The sequence below is a fragment of the Boleophthalmus pectinirostris genome, unplaced genomic scaffold (genome assembly GCF_026225935.1).
Source record: "Boleophthalmus pectinirostris isolate CB_2022bp ecotype Guang Dong unplaced genomic scaffold, ASM2622593v1 HiC_scaffold_16, whole genome shotgun sequence".
NCBI classification, from domain to species: Eukaryota; Metazoa; Chordata; class Actinopteri; order Gobiiformes; family Gobiidae; genus Boleophthalmus; species Boleophthalmus pectinirostris.
In genome coordinates, this window is record NW_026571095.1 from 7,600,065 (window position 1) to 7,619,968 (window position 19,904).

The window sequence follows — 19,904 nt, forward strand, 5'->3', positions numbered from 1 at the left end:
ATCAGAGTAATAATATTCAAAAACTGTAGAATATTTGTTTTTACGAGTACTCCTGACTGTTTGTAGGATTTGTTCTTCCAGAAGAACATTTTCTGTTAAGAAAAAGGTTTGTGAATACCAAAAATGTTTGTAAGAAGGACTGAAGTACAGATTTGTTTGTAAGAACGTTTTATGATTCAGGCCCATTGTATTTATATAAAAACAGATTTAATTTGTGAATCATGAGTTTGATTTGCCTTTTTACATTTAAATACCAAAAAATGCCAAATCATCTCACCCGCTCACTTCTGCTTTTTGCTGTTGTTCCATAGAAATTCTTATAATTCAACTAATACAAAGTTTGGTCGACTAAGATTCCATCGAGCAACTAACTGTGTAAACTCCAACAGCCCTGCTCCGTGAAGTAAAAAAAATCTGGAAACCCAACACGTGTGTCACACTGTGAGGACTTATGTGTATTACACACTTACATCATGAGGAACTGACTCTCAAACAAAAATCAAATCTGCATGACACAAACTTTTTAATATTAGATCTACAAAATCATTTAAAGTTGCTCCTGTTAAAGGGTCTACCATCTGCTTGTCTCCATGGAGATGTTATTGCTTTGCCTGGAATGTTCCATTGTATGGCATTAAACCTCATGAGGATAAGCGGGGGATTTCACCAGTCCTATAGTTACAGGTCAGATCTGTGGAGATACAACCCCCCTCACAGTGAGAATGGATCTTTTCAATAAAAAAAAAAACATTTCAGGCAAAGCAATGATCTCTCCCTGGAGACAAGCGGGTGCCAGACCCTCCACCAGAAAACGTACACAGAAATCATAAAAGTTAAGATTTGTGCTAAAATACTTTGAGTGAATGTGCATTTGTGTATGTGCGTATGTGTGTGTCTGTGTGTGTCTGTGTGTGTCTGTGTGTGTGTGTCTGTGTGTGCGCGCCGCGTGTGTGTGTTTTGACTCTGGTCTGTGGCACATAATGGGCAAAGGGAAGATTCTTTTAGAGAAACGTCAAACTTTGGCTTCAGGGAAAGACATGGGACATTTACACTGGCAACTCCTGATCCACTAAACCTAAAATAGCATGTGGAGAAAACATTTAAACCTGCTGCCAAAGGTAAACAGAAACCTGAGAAGTGAAATTATTACAAGTGAACATGTGTATGGACTTAAAAACAGTGAGCTTCATGGATCAGTGAGGTGGTGTATATAGCTGTGATGAGTGAGACAAACTAAATGAAGGAATTAATGAAAAGGGAATTACTGACACAAATGCAACAAAGCACAACCTGAGGCATGGTTTATAGCTAAAGGTGCACTGTGTAGCTTTTAGGTGAGGGGTCCATCACCTGGTTGTTTCTATGGAAATGTCATTGCTCTGCATTAGAATGTTCCACAGTATGACGTTAAACAGCTCTACTTTACATTTATTCCATTACAAGTGGTTTTATAGCTCAAAAATACCTACAAAAACTGATTCTAAAGGTGCATTGTGTAACCTTTTGTTAAGGGGTCTGTCGTCTGCTTGTTTCTATGGATATGTCATTGCTCTGCCTGGAATGTTCCGCAGTATGACATTACACTTTACTTTACTTTAATTTACTTTACAATTATTCAATTACAGGTGGTTTTATAGCTCAAAAATACTTAGAAAAACAGGCGTTCTGACTGTGAGCGTGATCGTCTCTCCACAGATCTGACCTGTAACTTGGTCTGGTTTGGTCTCCATGAACATAGAAAGGTTTAATGCCATACTGTGAAACATTCCAGACAAAGCAAAAACAGATGGAGAAAAGCATCTGATGGACCCTCCACCAGAAAAGTAAGACAATGCACTGTTTTTTAAAACCCAGAACCTCCACAACAGTTTAAATCCTCCAGCCAAATTAGTCCTGACCAAGACCAGCTCAATATCTGGGGATGGTCCACTGCTCCTGACAGGTTTAACTCACAGTCACTGAAGAATGGAGGAGGACAAATTTCCTCACGGGGACAATCATTCCTACCTTAAGTCTGAGACATACTGCAGGATTTTTTGGTCTTCAACTAGTTTTAAACGTGACAAAAAGCGCACACCACAGACATGAGGAGAATCTTATGGGACTTAAAATCTCTGATTTTAGCTAGCACAGGATATAGAGTTGTGAGCGCAATCGCATCAGCTGTGTCACGTCTACAGTAAAACCACTCACTCTGAGACTCTTAAGTGTTCAAAATATCAGAGGAGTGCACTTCTAGTTTAGATACGAGTCAAAATTGTGTTATTTGTGAAATGTGGCTCAATACTTCAGCTAGATGATTTTTTAAAGCATAAAAGTTTGGCGATAAATCCACAGGAAGTAGAACTACTCTTGCCTTTTTACTTTTAAAGAATGCTTCAAACTGGATTAATAGCACAGTTTTGTGGACTGGATGTCATTATTTGCAGAGGACAATTTCTTTATCTTCTTCTTTATCACTTTATGAAAGGAATAACGTTTTCTCATTATTTTCGCCATATTGTAAGTTTGTGTCTTCTCTGTGTGTCCATCTGTCCATCTAGTGTTGCTGATGTTTAGTGGTTATGATCTGAACCCAGACTTGGGGAAAATCACAGCAAATATCGGGCAAATTATCCTGTAGTATGTGGCGGCTTTTAAAGGTTGTATGGAGGATTTTTTTTTTGTTTCAAGTTGTCAATGATAGCATTATAGAGGTGCAGTAGCCTTGTAATTATGATGACCAAAAAAAAGAGAATAAAAATTCATCAACTCTGGACGTGGTGGGGCTAAACATTTGCCAATAGATAACGACACTGCCTCATTATCTGTTAGCTGACAGGCTGTCAATCAATCTCCCTACGTTTCTAGTGTAACTGACTTGACTGCGCGCCGCCGGTACGTGGTTTACGTACGCCTGTCACGCAGTCCACAGACGCAAGCCGCACAGACGCTGTTTACTCCACCAACGCAACAGTTCTTAGCGGCTTTTTTTGACCTATATCTTCCTCGCAGTTAGCACAAAGTTTGTTGCAATGGCAGACAAGAATCCAGGAGCAGTTAGCCACAAAAGAAAGTCCGTTTTTGAGATTGCTGAAAGAAAAAGACAAGGGGAAAAGCAGCGAAGCCAAACTAAGGTGATTCTTGAAGATTCATTCCAGCGATGGCGCGACTGAAGCAGACGCAGGGTCTAAAGACTGACGCACTGGTCCACAAATTACTCCTGGACAGGTCACTTCTGCTTATTATGAAAACGTACTTTATTTCCAAGAGCTAGTCAAACGTTTTTCAGGACACGAAAGCGATATCCTATGTCTGAAAACGTAATTTTCAATGCAAAGAAAGAGTCCGCTTGCTGCTGCGTGTTGTAGCTAGTTCATTCGCACTGAATCTCCGTGCACTCTTCTCTGCACCCCTTTCCTGCTCCTGTCCCCGCTGCCCGATCCGCTCTTCCCCCTGCTCCTCACTTCTCGTCTGCGCACGAAATGTCCGCGCACCCCCTGCCCCCGCTCCTCACTTCTCCGTCTTGCCTAACCAACACTGTAGTTAGTCGTTTACAAGTCATGTGCAGCGCACCGGCTGTAAACAAACCTGTTTCTGGCGTAAAGAGGAGGAGGGAGGAGGCGTTTCTACATAGGGAGCTGTAGGGGAGGGGGGGGTGGTTTCACACATGCGCAACATTTGAAAAAGGACAAACAGTCGCCGGATTTCTCGTTCCTTGGAAAATCCTCTATACAACCTTTAAAAAAGCACTATGTAACCTACTTACTTTTCATTCTGATGTTTTAATCCAGTACAGTTTAAATGTGCATTGTGCAACTTTTCCGGTGGAGGATCCATCAAATGCCTTTCTCCATGGAGATGTTACTGCTTTATCTAAAATGTTTCACAGTATGGTATTAAACCTTTCTATCTTCATGGAAACCAAACTAGACCAAGTTACAGGTCAGATCTGTGGAGATGCGACCCCGCTCACAGTCAGAATGCCTGTTTTTCTAGGTATTTTTGAGCTATAAAACCACCTGTAATTGAAAAAATGTAAAGTAAAGTTGAATGTCATACTGCAGAACATTCCAGGCAGAGCAATGACATCTCCATAGAAACAAGTAGGTGATGGAAAAGTTACACAATGCACCTTTAGAAATCTCAAAAAAAAATCTCAAAAAACTTACCTTATGCATTCAGAGCATCCTAATTACTCACCACGATGAGTTTATAAGAGCTTTTTACAACTTCCAGAAACCACAGCGAGTTTTACATCACCGCAATGCCAACTAACTAGCATGCAAACACCAACCTCCTGACTCTCAGACAAGAATACAATTTAGATGTAGACAGTTCACAGCAGTCTTATTTTGACCTCAAGAGCGGCTTATACAATATATCTGTACTGAGTTCAGATACTTTGCTCAAATACATGTAAAAAAAAACTTTGGTGCAGGCCTTTTCAAAATGGGATCTACATCAGTCATGAAACACATAAATAGCTGTAGTAGTAGTAATAGTTTGACCACACTCCTGATAAAAACAACATTAATATTTGTTATTTAATCCCCAAACTCATTTCCGTCTCTCCGCTCTTCACTTATTCTGTCAGTTCTGTTTGAGATTTTCCTGGTTTTGTTCATAAAACTTTACAATGGTTCACACACAGATCCTCAGACCTCAGTGTTCCTGTCCAAACCTCGTCCTCAGTCTGAGCTTGTATCATTTTCATCTGACTGATTCTTTCTGAACCGCGATATTCACAATTTAAAGGTCCAGCGAAGATTTGAGTCTGTTTCTTTAAAATCTGTTTAACCACAAAACCCAAACTAAAGCTGTGGTGATAATGGGTCTGGTCTGCTCAAGTCTGCTTACTTTTACAACACTGGATACATGTGGGATTCATGGGGGAATAAGACGAAATAACTGGTGCATTGTGTAACTTTTATAGTGGAGGTTTTGCCGCTTACCTGTCTCCATGGAGATGTGATTGCTTTGCCTTGAATGATCCATAGTATGACATTAAACTGAAATCTTACATTTAACACAATTACAGGTGTTTTTATTGCTTGTAAAACATGCATTCATACTGTAAGCAAAGTAATGTCTCCACAGATCTGACCTGTAACTTGGCCTGGTGGTTACTTGCCTGTTACCATGGAAATAGATATGCTTAATGTCATACTGGCCACGTTTACATGATGTTTTTTTAATTCCGAAGTAAATGTTCTGAATTAAATAGTTTGGAATTTAAATATTCTCCTTCGAGTTTACACGGAAATAATAATTCAGAATTGAGATTTACATGGAAAACACATTAAATCGCTCTTATTTAATTCCGCTCAACATCTGGGGGGACAAAGGGGACGCACAAACATATTGACATCGACTGGAAGAAAACACACCCTTCAGCTGCTACTGACTTTTCTGTCATCTCGGTTTGTCATTAAGCCGCGGACACAAACATGATCCAAACTTTTTTCACAGTTGTTATGATGATAATTGCGCAGCAGCTGGAGAATTATCTCATCACGTCTTACATCTGTCGGCTGAAGAGGAGAAGGGAAGAGTGTCGGAGAACGGAGGAAGAAGACAAACTGAGTCAACGGCTGCTCTACCTCAGCCCACTCCCACATCCCGCTCACAAATCCGAAGAGAGGTGGATGAAAGTCCGAAGACACGACGGGTGGAGCTGGATAATTCGGACCGTGTCAGAAGGGTGCCCCAACAAGCATGTGCTGAACGACCCAAATTATTTTTAAGAAGAATAAACGTTTACATGATCGAGGAATAAATTGATTCGGCTTTAAAATCGGAATAAACCACCCACTTACTTTGGAATTAATTTATTCCGAATAATTATTTTCATTAGGAATTAAGTGTTTACATGGACTTTTTAAAGCAGAATAATTTTTATTCAGAAGTAATAAAATTTTTTTACTTCTGAATAAAAATTATTTCGGAATTAAAGCTCTCATGTAAACGTGATGACTGTGGAACATACCAGGCAAAGCAATAAGATCTTCATGGAGATCTCCAGATGGCGGACCCTCCACCACAAGTTATACAGTGTACCTCTAAATGTGCTTTATTATTATTTTTATTGTATTTATTATTTTAATTTTAAAACATGGTATTTTATAATTCAGTTGGTCTGTAATCATTTAAATTAAAGGTTTAAATAATTTGGTAAATTATGACAGGGAATGATTTTAATTGCGAGGAATAAACTTGATGCTCAGTACTGATTCTGATACCACAATGATCATAAAAAAAACACCTTTTCTTTAGACAACATAATATGATTTTTCACATTAAATGGTAGTATTTTTTTTCTATTCCCATGTGTCCTTATAAGTGTGTAATGTGTGTTTTTTAGTATCTATACCTGCGAAAAATGAGTATCAAGATTCAATACCAGTCTAAATATCATTTAGTATCTGATTTTCGATAATTTTGACAAATATAATCAACACATACATCGAACACAAGCTGACCATCAAGTGTCTAGGAACTTCCCAACGAAAACTGTGTCGAATAGATTGTGTAGGAAGTGATAGTATAAGAATAAATACATAAACAGAGGAAATTAAGTAGATTAAAGCTAATATTTGACATTACTCACTGATCTGTGCCGTTGTCCGGGCTGGTTATAGAAGGTCTCTGCTCATACTCCTCCTCCAGACCTTCAAAACTGGATCCACTGTTTCCTGTCGCCACAAATGAACCTGCTCCAGTCTGGACTCCACCACCACCACTGCTGTAAACTCCTGAAAACACAACAGGATCTAAAAATCTATAATCAACTATAGCAAATTCAGAAAAAAACAGAATCAACATTATATTTCTGAAGGAGAACAGTTTAAACATTCTCTGCTAGTGTTGTCATGTAAAATTTCAACTTCCATTTCGATACTAAAGAATAGGCTCAATACTCAGTACCAATACACCCTACTCACGCTCACCGTTTTTTTTTTTTTTTTTTATTAAGTTAGAAAAATTATAATACACAAATGAATAGGCAATTTATAAAAGGAAAAAAAGAAAGAATACAATAACATCTTTCTAACATTTTCTCAGTTTTCCTAGATTTTGTCAGAGTTACAATCTGTGTAATCCCTCAGTATTTTGCCCTCCACAGCTGCTCATACAATTTGTCTGTACATGTAACTTTTATCATGGAGGGTCCACAACCCACTGGTCTCCATGGAGATGTTTTTGTTTTTGCAGAAATATTCCAAAGTATGGCATTAGTATGAGAAGTGCACTAAATGTTAATGCAGCAAAACTTGAATTTCGATCTCTCTCATCAAACCATTCTACCACCTGGTCAGATCTGTGGAGAGGCGTCCGCTCACAGTAACCCCAGGGTGTACACTGACTGCAGGTGTGGTGTGGTTCGGGTTCGGTGCGGTTTTACTGCAACTTGCATGCCCCACTGACTGCGCTCTTTGTTGCTGTGTGGTTGCGGCAGGCTGCGGGCAGAGTGTGGAAACTGTGCTCCCGAGACGTGTTCACGGGGATTCACGCTCTGGTCGAGGTTTCAAGTGGTAGATTATCATGTACAAGAAGCCTTGTTAGTAAATATGTAGATGCAAATGTGTTGTGTTTGACTTCTGATGTTTATCTTGATGGTAATGTTGTTGATGAATTGTTTTTAGAGGATAATTATACTGATGAATTTGGTAAATGTACATTTCAAAGGATATTGATGACAATGAATTTGAGCATTTTTAATGTGTAAGTAGTTTTCTTAATGTATTTTGGACTGCACATGGAAAATAGCTTGTAGCTAAATCTGGCACAGAGCATCTTTTCTCTTTGAGTCTAATGTTTTCTATGCACTGTCCTAGTTTTAAATAAATTAAAAAAAAAAACTGCGGCATTTCACACTACAACCACTTTCTTTTGCTTTTGGATACCGTGGCTATCTACAATGGATAAGTACATGTGCGAAGTACCAGAAGCGTGCAGGGATATTTTATTCTGAACATACACTGGATCTGTCTTTTCTGCGCATCTGATTTCCTGTTTTGCTCATCTGATTTTGTCCTCTGCAAGTGTTCGGCAAAAATAGACTTCTTGTGGGTCCTTTCTGATGACTTGTGAAGAGTCTTGCGAAGACTTTCTAAGTCTTGCGGGATTTGTGTATGTCCCAAACTGCACCGCACCTGCAGTAAGTGTACACCGCGTGAGAATACATGTTTTTCCAGTTATTTTTGAGCAACAAAAACACCTGCAACTGAATAGAGACAGATCAGTTTACTGCCACTTCTATCTGTAAAACACATAATTTGATTATTTTTGAAAACTACACTGCCCTCCAAAGACATGTTACAAACTCTGATATGCTTATTTTCCCTGAACGCACCACACACCTCAAAGCATTCTGGGAGCTGTCTGCAGTAATGTTCCTGGACAGTAAAACTCTATCTGCAGCCAAAGTAAGGCCTTCTCCCACCTGACAACATGACAACTTCTTGGTTCATTTTCAGCCATTGAATGACAGAGAATGAGAAAACGTATTAGCTTATATGAGAAATTGACTGACAGGAACGACACAGCCAACTCAGATCCAAATTCTCCACCGTAATCGGACAAAATAAACAACATCTGATGGACTTTTGGAGCAGACGCCAATATAGGCTAAACCAGGCCACAAAATGTCAATCTCTCCTCCTTTCTGTTCAAAAGCAGCAGAGTCTGGAACCAGAACAGAGCCCAGTCAGAAAGCAGTGGACTGAGGGAGTGTGGCGTCACCCGTAGCGTTAAATTAAGTCAATTGAGACTAGCAGTTATAGCGGCTAATCTGCAACCAGGGACCATATTGGGAAATCACAGCAAACAAAGAGCCAATCAAGAGTGAGGGTGTTGAAGGTAACGCCACTTCCTGCCCGCACCGATGGTTTGGCAGGACTCTTACCATGACTGTCAATCATACATGTGGTTAACGCTAGCGGGAGAACCTCGGGGAAGAACGGCATGATTTGTCTGTTATTAATCTTCATATCTTGATTTACAGGCAAAATAGAAAAATAAACCCTACACGTAGAGGGAGATAAAATGAACATTTTATGGCCAGACAGCAGAAACCAGGATACTCATATCTCTGTGTACATGATCAAATGTAGTATCCTGGTTTCTTGGCATAATCTTACAAATGCACAAGTGTAAAAATTTTATATTTAAGAAAACAAAACAAAAAAAATACACATAACCATGAGCTCCTTTAGCATAGGAAGCTCAGGAGGTTCCTAACCAGCGGTAAGGAGCTATGAGGTATCCCACAATCCACTGCGCAGATCAAACTGAACATTTCTAAACACTATTGTACAAGGTATAGACTACAGCAGATTATTCATTAAAATCTTCTGCATAAATTACTACATAAAAACACTCAACTTTACAACATTTTAAGCATAACTACTATAGAGACGTTTTACAGAAACAAAACTTAAAACCACATGGCTCATTTGCATAAACTTTAAGTGCTGAAAAAAACAGCTTGCTCCTTATGCTACTGATATGGTCAGTTTCTGTCGGACTAAAGGACACGACTCAGTGGAATATATGTGTTCTTTCTGTGACAGAGGGATGTGCTGCTGATGGTGAGTCTGTTCTGTGCAGATATCGCTCTGGAGATGGTTCATGCTTAACTTTTCAGAGATCATACGAGTGCAGATTGTACGTGTGCAGATTTAGCGCAGCTCTTTATTTAACAATCATTTCACTCACTTTATTTATGTTGGCTACTGTTGTGATGAAAAGACTGAAAAGTGTTTGTCTTTTGGACGCATGCGCACTCAATTTTATGTTGCAGTATTTAGGATATTGCGCATATATGCTACAGTATCCCGGTCGGAATATCCCAGCTACAGTATCTTGGTTTCTCATAACTGGGATACTGGCTTATTTGGGATACTGAAACTGGGATATACATGCACCATGACGAAATGAGGATACTCAAAAAACCTGATCATAATATACCTTAATAAACATCCTTAATAAATGAACAAATAAATAAATGAATAAATACTCAAAACATGACAAAGGCAATTGGAGTGGATTTTATTAAAGAGGCAGTATTATGCAAAACTGACTTTTTGGAGCTTTCTACTATAACATTCCCTCATTAAAACTGTATGTCTGAGTAATCTAGTGATCTCTCCTGGGCCTTATTTGAATTTTCCATAGAGTTAGCAGTACACTTCTGTCCAAGGCTCCACCCACAAGTCTACATCACCCATGCTCCCAATTCTCCATAACCAGGATACTGACGTGCATGTATACACACTCAGTCAAAACAAAATAGCTTTTAGAAAAAAAGTGTTTTAAAAATGTTGAAATCTGGACATTTTCTCTCTCTCTGTTCTCTGTTTTGTCTCTTTTCTTTCAGCCATGTTTGTTTTGACACAAACGGACCATGTCTTTCTCTGATTGGTTAATCCCCTGTCAATCACAGCCACTGGAGATCAGAAAAACAGGATATGGTTCCAGACCACAACATTTTTATATTGTCAAAGCGTTTGGTTTTGGCTGCAGGCAATGACATAATTTTATCCACACAAGTGTTAAAGGTCTGAGCCAGAATCTTGTACCTGTCACTCTACTTCTTGTCTGGGTTCACGTTTCGCTGTGATTGGTTAAACCCACCTGCCACTCATATATGCACTGTCCTTATGATGAATAAATACTCAAAACATCACAAAGGCAATTGGAGTGGGTTTTATTAAACAGGGAGTATTATGTAAAATCGACTTTCTGGAGCTTTCTGCTATAACGTTCCCTCATCAAAACTGTGTGTCTGAGTAATCTAGTGATCTTTCCCGGGCCCTATTCGAATCTTCCTTACAGTTAGCAGTACACCTATGCTCCCACATGACAATTCTCCATAAATATTGAAAAGCATGATGCAAAACTGCTACAACTTCACAATCCTGATACGATGTGCAGTAGTTTCATTAGCTGCATGCCGTATCGTAATGTGATTGTGCTCTGAAGGGGAAGTGACTTAAATTTACAGAATTTTTTAAAACATGTGGCAACTATAGCATTTTTAAAACAATAAAAGGTAACATGGAGATCTAAATATGCGATGCGTTTGCAGTTTATAGAAGAAGTGTAAGAGGTTGCAAGAGGTTTTGGATCTAGCACACATTCTCAAGAAAAACACTGACACTATGGAAATTATGTTTTGGTAAATATTTTTTCTACTTTGCTTAACTTTTTGAGATATATATTATTGATTGTGCGTGTAATCCCTGTTATCATGAGCAGAGGTGAGCGTTACCTGTGAAGTGGTCCAGTCCGGGCAGAGGAGGGCTGTGGTTTGGATGTGAGATGTTCAGGTGCTGTCGGGACAAACAGTCGCTCAACAAGTCTGACTCCAGCACAGAGGGCCCCTGTGGAGATACAAACAAATGTCTATTTACTGCAAAAATTATATTAAAGGCCTGATTTTTCACAACTTTCAGAGCCCATAGTGGAGTGTTTCTGTACTGGGGCAAGACAAGTTTTACTTTATTACATGAAAAAATGGGTTCAGCCCTTTTAACAGCATAAACTTGTGCCCAACTATGACATCGACACAAAAGATATTCACAAGGTTGGACCACCATAACAACAAAGGGTAGATTTAACATATTTATTAGATGATATTTGAGAATGGGATGAAGAGGCAGGAGTAATGCAGTGGATCCATCTTGGCAAGTGCAAATATAAAGACATGAAGCTATAATGAGCTAAAAGACAACCAGTTGAAAGTGGTTAAATAAGATTAGTCTCTATAGATCAGGGTCTCCAACCTGTAGCTCGCCAAGGGATTTCTGAATTCTGCGTATTGTGCTGAATGACTAAAATCTGGAGAATTGCAACTGTAAATCTGTCATTTTAATGTCTGATTTAGGCCACTGATAAATGGACAATGGTTTATGTTTTACCGGCAGTTAAAGCATTCAAGGCTTACAGTGGGTTTTATATACATTTAAATTCTTCTGACCACTAAAATGAGTAGCTCTCTGGAATTTTCGTTTTGTAAAGGAGCTCTGGTCAAACACTTTTCTCCATAAAAATGTTATTTCTTTGCCTGGAATGTTTCACAGTATGGCATGAGACCTTTCTGTCTTCATAGAGATCAAACCAGACTATATTAGGGGCAGATCTATGAAAAGCCAACCCCGCTCAGAGTCAGAATGTTTGTTTTTCTTGGTATTTTTTGAGCAGTAAAACCACCTGTACTTTAATAAATGTGAGATGGAATTGTATAATTTTACTCTGGAACATTCCAGGCACAGCAATGACAAATCCATTGAAAGAAACAGGTGACGGACCCCTAACCAAAAAGTTACAAGGTGCACCTGTAATGTGCTTTAAAGTGTTGTGGAAGCCTCTCAAAGCGCTCTTTTGTAGTCATTATTTCACTCCACACTGGACAACAGTAAGTAGCCACAGCTGCCCTGAGACAGACTGACGAAAGACAGACTGTCAAACTCTGGCCCCTCCAAACACCATCAGTCATACTCACACCACATTCATACTATAGACAATGTAGATGAAGTGTCTTCAGGTTGGTGGATGAGTGCTCTAACCACTGAACCGCCGTCAACACAAACCCCACAATGACATTTACATTTTTAATTGCAGATTCTGAATTAAATAATTCTGAATTTAAATATTCTCCTTCGAGTTTACATGGAAATAATTCCGATTTGAGGTTTACATGGAAAACATGTTAAATAGCCTTTATTTAATTCCACTCAACGTCTGGTGATGGGGAAGGTTCTGATTGGACAGAGACACCAACGTATTTACGTCAACCGAAAGAAAACGCACACTTCAGCTGGTACCGTCTTTTTTTGTCATCTTAGTTTGTTGTTACGCCACGGACACAAACATGATCCAAACGTTTTCTGCAGTCATTCCAATGATAATTGCGCAGCAGCTGGAGAATTCTCTCATCACGCTTTACGTCTGAAGAGTGTCGGAGAAGGGAGGAAGAAGACAAACTGAGTCAACGGCTTCTCTACCTCAGCCCACTCCCACATCCCGCTCACAAATCCAAAGAGACGTGGATGAAAGTCCGAAGACAGGACTGGTGGAGCCGGATCATGTCATAAGGGCGACCCAACGAGCATGCGCTGAACGAAGAATAATCGTTTACATGATCGAAGAATACATGAATTTGGCTTTTACATGGGAATAAACCACCCACTTACTTCGGAATTCAGTTTAATTCCGAATAATCATTTTCATAAGGAATTAAGTTTTTACATGGTCTTTTTAAAGCGGAATTCATTTTTATTCAGAATTAAATCATTTTTGGGAATTAAAGCTCTCATGTAAACGTGGCAGTTGATTTTCGGAATAGTATGTGCTACTCTGAATCAGCATTTTTGTGTATTCCATGATTTCTCAACACTATTGTAGGTCAACTGCAAAAATCCAACCAGCACCTTGAACCAATCAGCGTGAAACATGACCAAAGTGATATGCAAACATTAGCAGCGTAAGATATGTTGACTTAGGACATTGTTTGACAGAAGAAACTTTACTTAACCCACATCTTTAGAGTATATTTTTGCTGCTGTGTGTTTTTGCATAACCATGGCCTCGGTTACCCCAGGACTCCCTCTTGACGCAGCTCTGGTTCGATTGGAAACATATCTCTCATTGGGGATTTTCTGCCACTTCATTTTTCATTAGGTCCATTTCTGTCCAAGCACAACTGGTTTTAGTTCACTCTCGCAATCCTCGCCTTGAGCCTCAAATTCTCTGATCTGATTTATCCAACATTGTTTCACCAAAATCGGACATGACAATATGACTCATTGTCCAACCTAAACACAGCACAAAGCCAATTATTTATTCAAAGCAAATTTTATTAAAAAATCCTACCATGTTATAGCATTGTTCTCTCATCAAAAACACGCCTGAAGAGGTTTAAAAGGTCAGCCCTGCATGTTTCAGTAATGTAGTGATCTCTCCTGAGACCCTATTTAAACCCTTCTTACGGTTAGCTGTAAGATTCTGTGCAAAGCTCCGCCCACAAGCCTAGGTCACCCACGCTCCCACACAACGATTTTCCGTAAATATACTAAAACATGATACAAAACTGTACATTACAACTTCACAAACCTGATGCGATGTGCAGTAGTTTCATTAGCGGGACGTACGCTGATTGTGTTGTGATAGTGCTCTGAAGGGGGAGTGACTTAGAGAGCAAACAGAGGGCGGACTCAGAACATCAACTCAGAACATGAAACTTATAAAACATGTTAGTGTCTTGTTTATTGCGAATAGAACATTTTCAAAACAATAAAAGGTAACATGGTGATCAAAATCTGTTATGTGTTACAGTTAATACCACATAGAAGTAAAATACCCCCACCTTTACATTTAAATTGTTGTATTTACATCTGTATTGGACCCAAAGAAAATGGTCGCGTTTACATCATGTTTTTTAATTCTGAATTAATTGTTCTGAATTAAATAGTTCTGAATTAAAATATTCTCCTTCGAGTTTACATGGAAATAATAATCCAAATTGAGGTTTACATGGAAAACACATTATTTAAAACACTTTATTTAATTCCGCTCAACGTCTGGAGGTGGGGAAGGGTTCTGATTGGACACGGACACCAACGTATTTACATCGACCAGAAGAAAACACACGCTTCAGCTACTACCGGCTTTTCTGTCATCTCGGTTTGTCGTTACGCCACGGACACAAACATGATCCAAACTTTTTTCACAGTCGTTCTGATGATAATTGTGCAGCAGCTGGAGAATTCTCTCATCACGCTTTACGTCTGTCAATTGAGGAGGAGAAGGGAAGAGTGTCGGAGAAGGGAGGAAGAAGACAAACTGAGTCTGAGGCTGCTCTACCTCAGCCCACTCCCACATCCCGCTCACAAATCCAAAGAGACGTGGATGAAAGTTCAAAGAGAGGACTGGTGGAGCCAAGTCATCCGAATCGTGTCAGAAGGGCGACCCAGGGAGCATGCGCTGAATGACCGGAATTATTTTTATTTTTTTTAATAATTTTTATTTTTTTAATTTTTCAATTATACAGAACAAAATTAAACAAAACTGAAAAAAAACACACAGGAGGAGAGTGCCGTTACAGTCGTTCAATGAAATATCAATCAAGATGTATACCGGAATTATTTTTAAGAAGAATAAACATTTACATGATCAAGGAACAAATTCATTCAGCTTTAAAACCACCCACTTACTTTGGAATTTAACTTAATCCAGAAGTAAGTGGGTCATAATCATTTTCATTAGGAATTAAGTACTTGCATGTTTAAAACTGATATTCATTTTTATTCCGAATTAAATTATTTTTATTCGGAATTACAGCTCTCATGTAAATGTGGCCAATAGTGTTCATACTCACGACTTAGGCTACAATATTTAAGCAGCACAGTTATAAAACTTTTCACTCCACCTCATTCAGTTGTTGAAACTATTTTAGCATTTTAAGATGTTTTATTTGGCCTTGGATTCCTTCAGTTATAAAGTAGTAGCCCAATGAAAATAAACACTCATTCAAAAGCCTAAGTCATTATTTATTCACTTCATTTAGTTTACGGTAAGTTACTGCTGTAGCCACAGTTGCCCTGGGGCAGACTGACGAAGGCGAGGCTCACTTGCACATTAGACACACTCCAAAGAGGTTCATTTGGTCTTCCAGAATAAATCACATTCATACGTTTAAGTTCGGGTGAATGAAGTGTCTTGCCCAAGGACACAGGGCAGTATCCAGTGATTAGAGCTGAGATTAGATCTTTGGGTGAGTCAGCGGCACCCCTCTCCAAAAGAGCGATGACTAATCTGTGAAAGCCTTTATTTACTGACGCACTTTCAAAACAATAGTGGCTTTATAATGGCTTGTTTAACATTTCAGAAGAGACGTGTTTAGCCTCTCGGGGTTAGCGCTTAGCTGAGGGCGTGTTAGCGTGTTAGCACAACATACGAGCACATGTGTTCCTGCTTACAGAGACAGTGTCACTTATGGACCATAGAAAACAAATCGGCTCCAGATACAAAGAACAATGGACTTTCTATTCTCCGTCCAGGCCAGGAGAAATGTTTTGTTTAGTGCGTTATCCATCTGAATTATAAACATGTTTGCTAATGCTAAACAAGGACACAGACTGGTGCTGATGCTACTGAGAGACGCTAAATGATCTTCACTGATGCAAACGTAAGGTGACCAGACGTCCCTATTCACTCCCAGTTTTGAGCCCTGTGTCCCCTGTCCCAGCAGATTTATCCAAAAAGACTTATTTGTGCCAGTTTTATACAAGAAATGTCCCAGGTGTCCCTATTTTTGACCAATCTGATCTAAACCAGGACTAAACTAAGATTAAACCAGGACCACATCAGGGCTAAATCAGGACTAAAACTTGAACTATCACTATTTTTGACTAATCTGATCCCCACCAACAGTAAAGAGGAGCAGAAATTGTCATTTGTTTTGCCAAAATACAGAAATCCATGTTTGCAAATGAGCAGAGCAAAAAAAGTGCAGCAACAGAAGTTCCTCAAATTATGACTGACACGAGAATGCACAATGTTACAAGCTCTTTTCACAGTTTAATTTATACCAAACATCCCAATCTGGGTGTGTCACAGTTTCGAATTTTGAAAATCTGGTCACCCTATGCAGAGTTCTCTAATACACAGCTTTCAGTTTAAAGATGTTTAGTCTAATGAACTGACAAAAGTCTTCTTTTATATACAGAGGAAGTGAGTAATTGATGAGAATGAATATTAGCATGAGAATGAATACTGGGCTAGTAATTTCCTATAGGCTCTCCAGTTCGAGTTAACATTTCTTGTCCATTGCCTGGTATCCAGGTGATGTGACATAGTTTTTTATTTGTTTTTTTTATTTGTTTATTTTATTTGTCTCCATGGAGATGTTATTGCTATCATTCATTATGATATTGGTTTTCAGAGTCTTGATTGTGATGATGTCATACTCACAGATGGGGGCAAGGGCCAGTTTTCCCTGATGATTTCATCAGTGGTGTAGTGGAGATCTTTTAAGTGGGGGTACGTGATTCGTGACATCACTGATGTGATGAATTCCGCCCCCCATAATAATCACCTACAGAACATAAATCATAGGATACAACCAGAACTGAACTAGGACTAAAACAGGACTGAACCAGGACTAAACTAGGAACTGTTTCATTCCTGGTTCAGTCCTGGTCCCTCATGTCTCAGGTCACTTTTAGGACAGTAGTGCAGATATCATGAGCCTGTGCAGTTTGATTTTAACATTACCAATAGCTCTGGTTTGACATTTAAGTTGTGGCTATTTTATATTTGTTACTTTTTAAAATCTCACGTCAGGAGAAGTAGGTGGACGGCGTACCCCCGTGTACCACGCCTGCTACACCCCTGGATTACATTTGTATTTTACCATGAAATATCCAAATAGTAAATTCACAAATGTTGAACCTGGTATTTTCAATTATTAACTAATCTCAAGAAGTCACTGTATTATAAAATCATTTTGCATTTTAACAATATTCATTTTAGCTGTCCCCCATCTGTGTTAATTATTACTGGCCTGTAGAACGTCATCTGAAACCCAGCAGTTGGTGTATTCATTTGTGATTCGTACAGTATTTTCAAATGGACATATTTCCCTACAGGCACAAAAAAGTGTTAAGCTTAAACTTATTTTAACATATTGACAAAAAATAAAAATAAAATATGTAACATAATCTTTTGGCATGTTCTTCCTGTGTCTGGGCTCTCTGGTTTCCCTCATTAATCCTTTTAAACCTGCACAGTATAAAATTTTCCAACTAGTCCTGACTAAGACTAACTGTTGGGTTTAAACCAGCAGCTATGAAGGATGGGTCAAATGCAGAGGACAAATTACCCTCTGGGGTCAATAAAGTGTACTTTACCCATAATGAATAGCCATAATAATCCATTTGGTAATAATGTGTGTTGACTTTATAGTGTCCCACAGGTGCAGGCGTCGGGCTGGTTGGATCTGCCTTCGTCTGGGCTTATGACTGTCTTTGTTTATTTAGTTTTGAATTATTTATTTAAGTTTTTTGTATTAATTTGTATCATTTTCTACTTTAATCCAATAATAATAAGCTAATAATAATTCATAATCAATAGCTAATAATCGGTTTAATCTGAGTGTGTGTTTACCTTCCTGTCCCATGGGTGCAGTCCTCAGGCAGTTTGGATCTGCTTTTCTTCTGGTTTATAACTGTTCTTGTTTTATTCAGTATATTGATTTTTACTTGAAGTCATTAACAATAATAATAATAATTCATAACCAATAACTAATACTGTATTTTTTGGACTATAAGTCTCGCTTTTGTTCATGATTTGGGTGTTTCCTGCAATTTATACTTCGCTGCGACTGATAGACTGATAGCCGTGAGAGGGCGCATTAAGCTTGTGTGTCAGTATCTAGTACAAGTACTCCTCTACCACTGTTACTTCACTCTACTGCGCATGTCTCCTGTAGAAAAAAGCCACTGTCTAGCCGCAAATAGTGAAATATTTAGGAGAAATCGGTAATCAAGCAGCAGAAAGAAAGTTTGGAGTGAGCTAGAAACTTGTGAGGGACTGGCGGAAAGCGGGGATGGAGAACACAGCTTCATGGCAACCAGGAGGGTGTGCCATGCAAGTTTCCTGGAAGTCACTGGATCGATCAACAAAGCCCGAACGTCAGTGACACCGAAACTATTCTAACTGGAATTGATGCTGAGTCTGACGACAGCTACACAGAAGAGGAAGCGGCGCTCTGTTTACCTCATGGATCTATGGTCTATCTCCGGAGGTCAATGAATTCAGTGGATTTAGTGTTTTGGAGTGAGATTGTGAGTTTGGTAAACTTATGTTCTGTTGTTTATGCTATAGTTATCTGAATAATTGTTAATATGTTACATTAACATATTAACGCCTATTCAGCCTGTTGTTCTCTATTGTGTTGTTATTATTAGAACTTGCCTTTCAAGATGAAGTGTCAGTTCCTGGTCTCTAAAAATAAAAATACATTTCCCCAAAAAGTGCAACTTATAGTCTGACTTATATATGTTTTTTTCTTCTTCATTGCGCATTTTTTGGCTGGTGCGATTTATACTCTGGAGCGAATTACAGTCTGAAAAATACAGTAATAATAATGAGTTTAATCTGAGTGTGTGTTTACCTTCCTGTCCCGTGGGTGCAGTCCTCGTGCAGAGTGGGCCTTCACATGTTTCCTCAGAGAACTCGGGTCGGTGTAACGTTTAGAGCAGCCGGGGCTCTGACATGCGTACGGCTTCTGGACAAAAATAAAAACAGAAAATAAAGAATAAAACTCAGGTGGGAAACACATTACAGCTGGAGTTTAAACGTGTAGTGTTTAGAGTGGGCGTAGTGGTCGGGCTGTTGATACTTTGCAGTGACATTACGCCGGAGTGCACGTCTATGGCGCAATGTACAGCCGTTTCCATGGTGACACAATGAACACACTAGCAAGCACAGCCGAAAAAGATGTAAGAAAAAATACAAACTTGATTTGAACAACACATGTTCAGGAGCCTGTGATCAATCAGAGTGTTCATGGGCCTGTTGAGGTAAGAGTGACTAACTGAAAAACTGTTGCCTAATACTAGCTAGTTTGTGACTAATGTTATTTAAGAGTAGGGTGACCACATGTCCTTATTTACCCGGGACAGTCCCAGTGTCCCCTGTGTCCCCTGTTCGAGCAGATTTATCCAAAACCAGTGATTAAATTTCCTAGTTTTATACAAGGAATATCCCAGGTGTCCCTATTTTTGACCAGTGTGATCTCTGCCAACAGTAAAAAGAGGCATAGATTGATATTTATTTAGGTAAAATAAAGAAAAGCTGATGAAAAACGACCAAACCAGAAAGAAAATATGAAAGAAATACTGACTCATGTTAGTCTG

At 39.0% G+C, this 19,904-nt stretch overlaps 1 pseudogene; it reads right to left on the reverse strand.

The window, feature by feature from the left end:
- LOC110157818 (zinc finger protein GLIS3-like) overlaps window positions 1-19,904 on the reverse strand; it is a 54,871-nt pseudogene that overhangs the window by 21,480 nt on the left and 13,487 nt on the right.